This window comes from Triturus cristatus, chromosome 8 (genome assembly GCF_964204655.1).
Source record: "Triturus cristatus chromosome 8, aTriCri1.1, whole genome shotgun sequence".
Taxonomy (NCBI): Eukaryota; Metazoa; Chordata; class Amphibia; order Caudata; family Salamandridae; genus Triturus; species Triturus cristatus.
In genome coordinates, this window is record NC_140591.1 from 1,160,779,780 (window position 1) to 1,160,792,135 (window position 12,356).

The following is a 12,356-nucleotide window of genomic DNA, read 5'->3' on the forward strand; positions in this document are numbered from 1 at the left end:
GGGCTAAACGGTATGAAACGAGTGAACAGGCAGGTAGAATATTAGCTTTACAAATACGGCAGGGCAAGGCAAAAAATATTAAATCTCAGATGGAAGAAAATGGCATAGAATATACAGACCCTTCAGATATCCTCCAGGTTTTTAAGAATTATTATCAAAAATTATATACAGAGATTACATCGAATGAACCTTGGATAGAGGAGATTGTTGATAATGGCCCTCGTTTAGGGGATATTGCTAGAGAAGAGATAGAGAAGGATATTTCCGGGAGTGATATAGCGGAAGCCCTGCAGGAGTCAGCCATCGGCAAGGCAGCAGGACCTGATGGAATACCTTTGGAGGTCTATCGATGTTTTGAGGCAGAGATTACCCCGCTTTTTATTGATCTTTTTAATGGGATAATGGGTACAGGAGTGGTCCCGGAATCATGGAAAGAAACAAACATAGTGGTTTTCCATAAGAAAGGGAAACCAAGGGAAAAACCGGGCTCCTATCGCCCAATCTCGTTAATAAATTCAGACACGAAGTTATATTCTAAAATATGGGCTAAAAGACTGGGCAGGGTCATCGGTGATCTCGTCTCCCCATGGCAGCATGGATTTGTACCTGGGCGTGGTACTACAGACCACATTAGGAGGGCAATAGCTCTATTTGATATTCAGTCTGCGATGGGGGGAGAGATGGCCATGATCCTGCTCGATGCTGAGAAAGCCTTTGATCGTGTGGGGTGGAATTTTCTTTGGCAGATTTTAATCGGTAGGGGCTTTGGCAAGAATTGTATTACAGCACTGCGGGCAATGTATGGTGATCCAGCTGCCCGGATTGTGGTCATGGGTGAGTGTTCTGAGAAAATCTATATAACGAGAGGTACGCGCCAAGGCTGTCCTTGTTCCCCTATCCTCTTTGCTCTTTATATCGACCCTCTCATTCGGGAGATCTTAGCCAGCCCCCTGATAGAACCAGTGATATATAATGGATTTGAAAATAAAATTATGGCATATGCCGATGATTTGGCGGTGATTACAACAAACCCGCAACAGGCACTTGGGGTTTTGGTTCAGTTGGCTAAAACTTTTGGTAATAAGTCTGGGTATTTGTTAAACGAATCTAAAACTCAAATTGTCTGCACAGCAAATATAGTTAAAGCCGACTCCAGATATATGGATTCAGCAATCTATCTGGGAGTTAGAATTAACGCAGTAGTCAATAGGATTACAGAAGAAAACTTTATCCCACTTGGGAAAATGATCGAAGCAGATCTGAAAAGAATCGATGTTCTACATCTTTCATTGATAGGCAGGGTCAACGTTCTCAAAATGACAATGTTTCCAAAAATTCTATATCTCTTTCGAGCTATACCTTTGTTAGTAGAGGAAAAAATTATTAAGTGGCTAGAATCAATATTCATTAGATTTGTTTGGCAATACGGGAAAATCAGACGCTCCACAAACCTTTTGTCACTTCCGTGGGATAGGGGGGGGCTTACCCTACCTAATTTAAGACTGTATCACTGGTCCTGCCTGTTGGCGGAAATGCTTATTCTTTTTCAACCTACTCAACCCAATGATTCAGGGAACGGAGATCTACAGACCCCACCATCTATTTATGAGCTATTAGTTGGAAGGAAAGCATATGGTCTTCTGGTGTGTGAGGTTGAACGCAGGTACTATAAAAGACCACGTTTTAAGATATTGGAAGGAGTATGGGGACTCTGGAGAGCTATATCTTGTCTCTTTAAAATCCCCAAAATTCATTTGCATCTCTACCTTAGTAATTCGAGCTTATTTCGGGGGAGAGGTCTTGAGAGGAATATCCGGATCTGGCAGGAGCATGGAATTAGCACATTAGGAGATATAGTGGGGGCAGAAGGGTTGATCAGCTTCGAAGCCCTTCAGAGTAGAGCTGCTATCCCCTCAAGTCATTGGCTCTCTTATGTTCAACTTGCTAGTGTTATTAAAGCTTTAAGAATCAGGTGGTCAATAGCTTCAAAAGTCCCTCTGATCGACATGTTGGTAACAGGGGGCATAAGAATTAAAACTATCTATCTGTCTCTGCTGGATGAACTTCAAAGCGATATCGAGAAAATGGAGAATATTCTTGTACGGAAGTTGGATAACCCCGATGTGGATTTAGATATGGCACTTTATCTGAATAAAAAAATCTTCCGTTCTACGAATTTGAGGGCTCAGCATTATAAAACCCTGTTTGATCTATATTTTACTCCAGCAAAGCTATTTATGTGGGGGGTTAAAGCTGATGACAGGTGCCCCAGATGTAATTTGGCTCAAGCAGATCTGATGCACATGTTTTATAACTGTAGCTCGTTATCAGCTATTCAGGGAGAGATAGCGAAATTCTGGGTGGAGGTACCTGGTCGAAGGATTGAATGGTCCTCTTCTCTGATGATATTGGGTATAGATAATAGATTAAAACTTGGGAAATCTGAGGAAGCTCTGGTCTTCTTAACTGTAGCAGTACTTCGGATATTAATCACCTCAGGGTGGAAAGATATAAATGCCCCCTCTTTCCAGCTATGGTTATCTAGATTATTGGGTATATATAACATCGAAATATCCCTATATGCTCAGAAAGGGAAGAAAAAACAGGACTTCGGTAAAAAGATATGGTCTCCAATCTCTGACTGGATTGTTGGAAGACCAAGAGATTGATGTATATTGTATTGTTGAATGTATGTACAGAACGCCTCCCTGTTCCCTGTTTTTGATATGTCTTTATTTGGTTTTGGTCGCTTTGAAGATCTAGCATATGTTTATTTGTTGGTAATATATGTTTCTGTCTAATGTTATGTAACATCTAAGTGCATCAATAAAAAAAAAAAAAAAAAAAAAGAGAATAACATCTTTCTATTTGGAGATCAGTTGCATAAGCAACTTACTGGGACTGCCATGAGAAGTTGCTTTGCTCCAAGTTATGCAGGCATTTTCATGGGGTGGTGGGAGGCCCAGCACATTTGGACAGAGGCAAACACAAAACGGACACAACGCCTGGCATTCTGGGCTTGTTACATTGATGACCTGTTCATAATATGGGACGGGCCACAAAAAGTCTTGGACATTTTTCTAAATTGGATTAATACCAACAAGTTGAGCCTAAGTTCACATGAAAGTCGCACAACACAACAATGGAGTTTCTAGAAATTCCGGTTACGGCAGAGGAGAGTACCATCCGCACAAACCTTTACAGGAAAGATACTGCTGGAAATAGCATTTTACATGCTTGTAGCCATCATCCATCCAAGCAATTGGAGCATCCCCTATGGGGAATTGCTCAGGGCTAAAATGAACAATAGCACCCCTGAGGCCATTGAAGAAAAGCCAGCCAGAATGATAGGGAGATTTAGGTCCAGAGGATACCCAGCTAAAGCAATCAGGACAGCCTGCACAAAGATGGCAGGCACAAACAGAGAAGGCTTGCTGATACCCAAATGTAGAAAGAAAGATGACAAGGTGGTGAGACTCATAACCATATTTAACAGCAAATTCGACTCTGTGGGACAGATGTTGGATAAACATTGGAAATTGGTCAAATCTGACCAAGTTATATGACATATGGTGAGTCCCCATCCACAGATAACGCACAAGAGGAGCAGGTTCCTTAATGACATGTTGGTGCATAGTTCCTCCATAAGTCAAAGGGGGGAGCAGGTTCCTGGCTCAAAGAGCAACAAGGGTTCTACAGATGTGGAAAGTGCAAGGCGTGTGCACATAGCCCAAACAGAAAAACATACGCACTACCCATAGGTAGAGAGGTGAAAATCAAATGTTAATTATTTGTAACAGCGATTTTTGTGATCTATGTTTTAGTCTATCCCTGTGGGTTATAATATATGGGAAGTACAATGTTCCCAGCGAAGAACAGAAACCTTGAATACTTACGTGCAGTGAGAAACAAATATGCTAATTATCCAGTTGCACGTCACTGGCACCAACTTCATTCCCTGGACACTCATGAGATTTCCTTTTTTGGAATTGACAGGGTGGTATTGAGTACCAGAGGCAGAGACAGGGAACGCACACTGAGGAGGTTGGAATCAGAATATATCAGCCTGTTGAACAGTCGACAGCCAGGAGGCTTCAACCAAGAAGTAGAGATGCATGTACTCCTAGGTTGATTGTATGAGCTGAATATATTACATATACAGGTCTTTATTTTCAGCCTGCTTCCTGGGGCTATTTACAGTTCTGATCATTTTCTTTTGCATATTTCGTTTCTTCCCTCTTTATTTATTTCCCTTCGTAGTTGGTAATAATTGGTTTATCTGTGGGGCATCTTTACCTTTCCTTAGCCTGCAGTATACTGCAGGCACATCTCTTTTTGGGTATGGCAGATGTGTTCTCCGTTTTTCACTCTTCGACTGTATCTAGGAGAGTGTCCATGTATTTCTAACAGAGCCTGGATCGAGAAATGCATTTTATACTAATTGCTTTTTATTTTTAACATGTGTAAATGTATGTTTCATTCCTGGACAAACTTGTTTTTTGGTATGTGTGTTATGGGCACTGGTTGCTTACATATGATTTTGTGGAATTGCTTGGTTGCGTTAATAATTATTTAAGTGACCCTTTGTATGCTATCATCAAATGGGGCTCCATAAGAATATTAGTCAATTTCCGGCTGCCTCTACTGTTTTCTTCCACTAGGCATGTATACGATTTGCATATTCATTCTTGTTTATTTATTTGTACTCTATTGTGCACAAATCCATATTCTTCATAGGGGATCGCAAGCTTGCATAGGTAGTACTGTCCGCCACTTGCCGTTTACCTGAAAATGAAAATGTAGAGTAGGCAGAACAATCATGTCTAAAAGTTTGCCATAAATATATTCCAGCTCAATGTGCCCTGCAGATCATGTTATAGCTGCAGTACATTCCTGTATGTATCATCCCCTATTCTTACAGAATTTGCACAAAAGATTGCCCCTTTGTATTCAACTGTTTTTTAATGTATTCATACACTTGCGATGGTACACACAGCTTATCTCCCTTTTTGAGCAGAAGACGTTTGGTGCATCTCTCTCTCTCTCTTTCTCTTTCTCTCTCTCTCTCTCTCTCTCTCTCTCTCTCTCTCTCTCTCTCTCTCTCTATATATATATATATATATATATATATATATATATAAATATGTGTGTGTGTGTGTGTATATATATATCTATATATATATATATATGTATATGAAAAAACAAATTCCCATTAGTCTGAATTTGTGCAGGTACACAGGTACAGACCACAGCACGCTGAGAGTAGGTTTTAGTGTAGGTTTATACCATATGGATCGGCATGACGCGTTTCGGCCGTGTTGCCACGACCTTGATCACATGAGAGAGTAAGCAGCATGATGCAGAGCAACACGGAAATATTGTGTGGTAAATTATCGGATGCTAATTATAGACACGCATTCCTCGCTGATCGATAAAGTGAGTCATCCGATTGAGGTATGGGGGACGAGTCACCAAGTGACATTAGCTACAGGCATGTGCAACAATATCAGCGTAATGCGTTAAGGAGCTAAATCGGGTTAGCACCCTGGGCGGGATAAAAGACGATAACTACTGACGAGGTATGTAATAAGCAACAAACTATATGGAAGCAAAATAAAACAAATAGCATCACAATTTCCTCGGTATTGAGTTCATGAAAAATGAGCAAATAAATAATGCAGATGTCATAACGTGGAAAGGATGGTCATCATGTGCCCGCAAGTAGAGTTGAGTACTACAGGAACGAAAGGTCAGTAAATAGGAAAGATAAAAGGAGACAGCTAAAGGAAATAATATCACAACTTGTATTACACGACTGAATAACAGCACAAGTGGAGATACTTCACAGATAGTTGTACAGATCATCGCTACTGTTTAACCCATAAGGGGCCTTGGTGTCAAGCTCTAAAATGTAGCGGGATTCAAGTTGCCACAGTTTCTTTTCGCGGTTGCCTCCGCGTCTCAGTGTTGGTACACTTTCAATCACAAAGTACTGTAGGTGATCAAGATTATTGTTGTGTATTTCTCTGAAGTGTCTAGCTACAGGGTAGCTTGGGTCATTGTTGACAATTGCCCTAAGTTGTTGTAGAATCCTAACATGTACTTGGAGTTTAGTGCTCCCAATGTACCTGAGGTTGCAGCTGCACCAGAGGATGTAGACTGCAAAGTCAGTCCTGCATGTGTATTTGTGTTGTAGAATGATGGACTTGTTACAGAATTTGGCAATTACTTGGGTGGTGTTTATGCCAAATTGGCAGGCTCTGCATGAGGTACACTTATAGAAGCCTTTGACATCGGAGAGCCAGTTGGATTTAAGCTAAACCTCAGGGCTACTCTTGACAAGAGCATCTGTCTTGGATAGAACTCTGCGATAAGTGACTGTCGGTCTATTGGCATTCATAGGGCCAAGAACTGGATCAGTTTGGACAATACACCAATGTCTGTTGATGACGGCCTTAATGGCAAACTCCTCTCTGCAGTAGGTGATAATCAGACGGGTGTCTACCGTATCTTTGGCTTGCACATCAGTATTGTTGTTTTCATTGCCGTCTGATTCAATGAGAGGCTTAGAGCTAGAAGTGTGTTCCTAGGTACTGAGTTAGCCCTGGTTCTGGCTTTGTCAAGTGAGGCTGGGCTGTACCCTCTGGCTATAAAGCGAGCATGTGCCTCTTCCTGACAGGTGTTAAGGTCAGATTCTCAGCTGCAAATTCTCCTCAAACGGAGCATCTCTCCATAGGGTATGCTAGTTAATAGGTGTATGGGGTGATAGCTAGAGGCATGGAGTGTAGAATTGCCTGCAGTTGCCTTGCGGTGAAGTTTAGAATGTAATTCACCTGTCTCAATGTATACTGTGACATCAAGGAAATCAATCTCCCTTGCACTGATGTTGGCATTGAATTCTAGGTTAGAGGTGTTGCAGTTGATAGAATTGACGAATTCACGGGCACTTTCAATGGAACCATAGCATACAACAAAGACGTCGTCAATATAGCGGAGCCAACTGACATCACTATATTTAGACACTTATTTACCCATGTCTTCTTCCATTAATCTTTAGCTATACATATATTACAAATATTTATTTTTCAGAAAGACACATATGTCATCAGTGATGTAATATCTGACGTCATCAGCAGAGGATTGCGGCCGCGTGAGTTATAGTTGCCTGCACTAACTATAACGGGGGAATTTCATTGGTTTTTTACGAGTGAAATGTCCAGGTAACTATAACATGTGTGAAACCTATGGTTTTTTAAGTGAATTTGCAAGGTTTTTTAAATGCTAATTCGTAACTATAACGTGTGTGAAACCTATGGTTTTTTCAGTGAATTTGTACGGTTTTTTAAATGCTAAGTTATGTATTTATGACATTTTTTTTTTTTCAGGTTTGTCACAGGTGCGCGCACCTCGCGATTTAAAAAAAAATAAATTGTTTTTTTCTCCCTTAGGGGTCCTTCTGTGACCCCCTGACCAAGGCTAGCATGTGTGAAACCTATGGTTTTTTAAGTGAATTTGCAAGGTTTTTTAAATGTTAATTCGTAACTATAACGTGTGTGAAACCTATGGTTTTTTCAGTGAATTTCAAAGGTTTTTTAAATGCTAATTTCTAACTATGCCTACAGAGATAGGACATGTGAAGAAAGAAGAAAAAATGCACAGAAAGAAAAAAAAGAAATGCAGAAAGAAGCAACAGAAGTCCTCAAAGACAAAGAAAAGTGCAGGAAGAAGGATAACGTGCAGAAAGAACAAACAGAAGAGCAGAAAGAAGCCTTGTTGCAAAATCATCCTGTACCCTCAACTTTTTCAGACAGATACTGGTGGTAACTGAGTCTGACTAACCAGTCCTAGAGCCAGTGCTGTGTTAAAAGACACTTAGAATACAGTGAAAACACCTACATACACTAGGGAACACTATGCATTGGGGTCCCCCTGTGATGTGTGGTGTAATTCCGTTCAGCAGTTCGGGCTGTAGCTGCAATTAAAGGTTCCTATGGAAAATTGCATGGGGAAAACACGTTTTGGGACCCCCCTTTTTGCTCGGGCCCCCGCTTGACGAATCACCCCGAGACTTTCAGGATAGGAGCGGACCGGAGTGCCCCACCAGTTTTAAACATTTTGCGAAGATTCATCAACCGGCACCAAAGTTATTCCAAATAGAATGTTGCGGATTTCCTATGGATAATAGGTCCTAACTATAACTACCTACTGGCAACCGCCAGTAGGTAATATATTTATATCCCAAATAAACTTGCCCTGTTGCGAGGACAAACACAGCAGCAGAGTGGTAGAAAACACCATTTATTTAAAACCGGCAGTGACACTCTGGAAATGTCTCTCTCCTCTCCAGGCGCGTTTCATGGCTGGCAAAGCTCCTTATTCATAGGACAAACAAACTGGAACAGTATACTGTATGCCCACGGACTGAAAAAACCACAGGTACCAGCATGCCTGCAGTCATGAGTCACTTGACAAGCCCACCTGGGAATATTTAAATGAGGATCCAGTGTGCCTGACTGAGGTACTCGGCGCTGTTCCAGTTTGTTTGTCCTAAGAATAAGGAGCTTTGCCAGCCCCAAAACGCGTCAGGAGAGGAGAGAGACATTTCCAGAGTGTCACTGCCGGTTTCAAATAAATGGTGTTTTGTACCACTCTGCTGCTGGGTTTGTCCTAGTAACAGGGCAAGTTTATTTGGGATAAAAAAAATATATATATATATATATATATATATATATATATATATATATATATATATATATATATATATATATATATATATATATATATATATATATATATATATCCACACACCACAAAATTGCTTCAGCTCGAGCCACTTGTTTGACGGCGGGCCGTGACGGGTTAGCGAAACCCCAAAAGTTGTTTGCCTAAATGAACTCTGCCTTGAAGCAATTGGGAGCCGTGAAGCGTTGTTGTTTTTCATGTCACTTCAACGGAGTGTTTGGATATATATATATATATATATATATATAAATAAATATATATATATATATATATTCACTTAAAAAACCATAGGTTTCACACCTGTTATAGTTAGGTGGATATTTCACTCGTAAAAAAACAATGAAATTCCCCCGTTATAGTTAGTTCAGATAACTATAACTCACGCGACCGCCACTCTATCACAAGGATGATGTCATCAGTGATGTCATGAGTGATGTCACTGACCATGTCATGAGTGATGTAATATGTGACGTCATCAGCAGTGCATTGCGGGCGTGCGAGTTATAGTTATGTGAACTAAATGGTAAAATCACCTTAGAACACGCCACAATTCCTAAAATGAGTATGGTACCATCAACAAATGATTTATAATGTAACTAAAGCCTTAAAACTTTCTATTAACTGCAATGCTTTTTAATGAGGTGCTATCATGTATATTGGTCCCAAGATGGCTGCCAACACTTCTTGGATGAAGTACTGACAGCCAATCAGATCTCACGATGAGATGAGTGGTTAGGCTCCGCCCAGATATGTATATGATTTTACTTTTGATTTTCTCAGGAACTACTGAACAGATTGACACCATATATGCAAAAGGCACATGCCTGACCTGAGGACTACCTCTTTGCCAAATTTCAAGTAATTCTGTTCAGCCGTTCGGGCTGTACCTTGGACTAAAGGTCCCTATGGAAAATTGCATGGGGAAAACGCATTTTGGGACCCCCCTTTTTTTCTCAGCCCCCGCTTGACGAATCCCCCCGAGACTCTCAGGGTAGGAGCGGAGCGGAGCACCCCACCTATTTTGAAAATTTCGCGAGGATCCGACAACCGGCGCCAAAGTTATTCCAAATAGAATGTTGCGGATTTCCTATGGAAACACGGTCCTAACTATATCTCCTGCCGACCGCCAGTAGATAATATATATATATATATACATATATATATATATATAGCGGAAGGCGAATAAAGAAATAAGGCAACTGCATTTGTGTCTGCTTCGATTAGTTCGGGAAAAGAAAATAACCGACAGCGATCGCAGGAGTGATTTATGTGTGTGTGTGTGTATATATATATATATATATATATATATATATATATATATATATATATATATATATATATATATATATATATATATATATATATATATATATATATATATATATATATATATGTATTCCAATGGCCCAAAGCATGCACTGAAAAGAAAAAACGCACTGAGCAAAGCAATTAACAAACAACATGCAGCTGTGAATAAAAAGCTCTCTGGAAACATTCACATCTTGTAAGTCGCCTCTGAAGAAAAGGCAGGAGCCTTGAAACGCGTCAGGCACTATGAATGCTTACTGGAATGCAAATGCTGGTTCCTTTGTGAAAATAAACCTTTTGGTTTTCATTTGCTGTCGAGTGCTTCCTCAAAAGCTTTGGGCAATTGGAATACATAAATCAACACAGCAGTCCTGTCGTGGAGGAATGCACCATCACGAATGAGAGAGGCTGCTGGTGGGAACTATATCCATGCCTGTTGCAGCACAGCAAGTGAGGTAATTTAACCAGCTCTGTACTCTGGGTCCCACTGAAGGAAATAATGAATTTTAAAAGCGTGAATGGCTAAACAGAACCTACTAAAGGGCGTGATTGAACTGTACTGAACTACTCATTCCAGCATGCACTGAAAAGAAAAAACGCACTGAGCAAAGCAATTAACAAACAACATGCAGCTGTGAATAAAAAGCTCTCTGGAAACATTCACATCTTGTAAGTCGCCTCTGAAGAAAAGGCAGGAGCCTTGAAACGCGTCAGGCACTATGAATGCTTACTGGAATGCAAATGCTGGTTCCTTTGTGAAAATAAACCTTTTGGTTTTCATTTGCTGTCGAGTGCTTCCTCAAAAGCTTTGGGCCATTGGAATAGCTGCTTTTGATACTGTAGATCACAGCAGATTGCTGACCCGACTTAAGGACATAGGTATTGGAGACAAAGCTCTCAATTGGCTACTCTCCTACCTCACTAATCGCTCCCAGAAAGTGGCCTTGGGCCCCTTCTCTTCTGGACCAAAAAATCTCTGGTGTGGCGTCCCACAAGGGTCGGCACTCAGCCCCCTGCTGTTTAATGTATACTTGGCCCCACTCTTCACCTTGATTGCCAAATGGGGGGTCAAGGCAATATCCTACGCGGACGACACGCAATTAGTCTTCCCATACACAGACACGTCCGAGGCAGCATTTAGCAAAATCAGGGGCTGTCTGCAAGACGTGGCCAAGTGGATGAACACAAACAAACTTAAAATGAACGCGAGCAAAACGGAGGTGCTATTCTTTGGTAACCCCAAACATCCCCCTCCGGATCTGTGGTGGCCAACGGAAATGGGCCCTGCCCCATCTCCCAGCCCCCATGCAAAAAATCTAGGAGTAAAATGGGATGAGAAGTTGTCTTTCTTGCCGCATATACAACAGCTCACCACGGGCTGCCTGCATAAACTCAAAAATTTGCGGAAATTTCTGCCTTTGCTACCACTCGAGTGCCGGAAAACGGTTGTTCACGCAACAATCACCTCTCGACTCGATTACTCTAATGGCCTCTATCTTGGTCTACCTAAATATGCGGTGCAACGCTTACAAATCGTGCAGAATGCGGCTGCGAGATTAATAAAACGGGTCCCTTTTAGGCAGCATATCTCTCCGCATCTGCACGAGCTGCACTGGCTACCAGTGGCAAGCAGAATTAAGTTCAAAGTGCTAACCCTGGCTTTCAGAGCGCTAAAAGGCACATGTCCAAATTATCTGAAACTCCGACTTCCTCGCTACCACCAAAAACGTGAGCTACGCTCAAACTCCCTACTCAAGCTAACTGTACCGCACATAAGGAAAGCGAGACTTGGAGGCAGATCCTTCTCGGCCGGCACGGCGAAACTTTGGAATACCCTGCCTCCTGCCATCCAATCCGCTACGTCAGAAGCAAGTTTTAGGAAACTCCTAAAAACCTGGCTTTTTACGCAATAATTCTGCCCCCCTTCCTGACTACTTACTCTTGTTGTGGGACTCGCTAGCGCCGGGACACCTCCCCAGAGGTAGCTGTTCGCGCTCAATAAATTTCTGTATTATTATTATTATTATTATTATATATATATATATATATATATATATATATACTGCATCAGGACTGTGTTTTCTTATATATATATATATATATATATATATATATATATATATATATATATATATATATATATATATATATAAAGAAAACACAGTCCTGATGCAGTCTTCTCTTGCAAAAACAGGTACAGACCACAGCGTATCAAGGAATTATACGTGCTTTATTGCAAAGTCCACAGCATGACGCGTTTCGACTAGGTCACCCCAGTCTTGATCACATCAAATATATTTATATAG

The 12,356-nt window shown here is 41.0% G+C and overlaps 1 protein-coding gene across 3 annotated transcripts in view; it reads right to left on the minus strand.

Moving 5' to 3' along the window:
• The window catches only part of LOC146805541 (ATP-binding cassette sub-family C member 5-like), a 1,766,780-nt gene that overhangs the window by 1,504,511 nt on the left and 249,913 nt on the right, over window positions 1-12,356 (minus strand). The window lies entirely within an intron of this gene.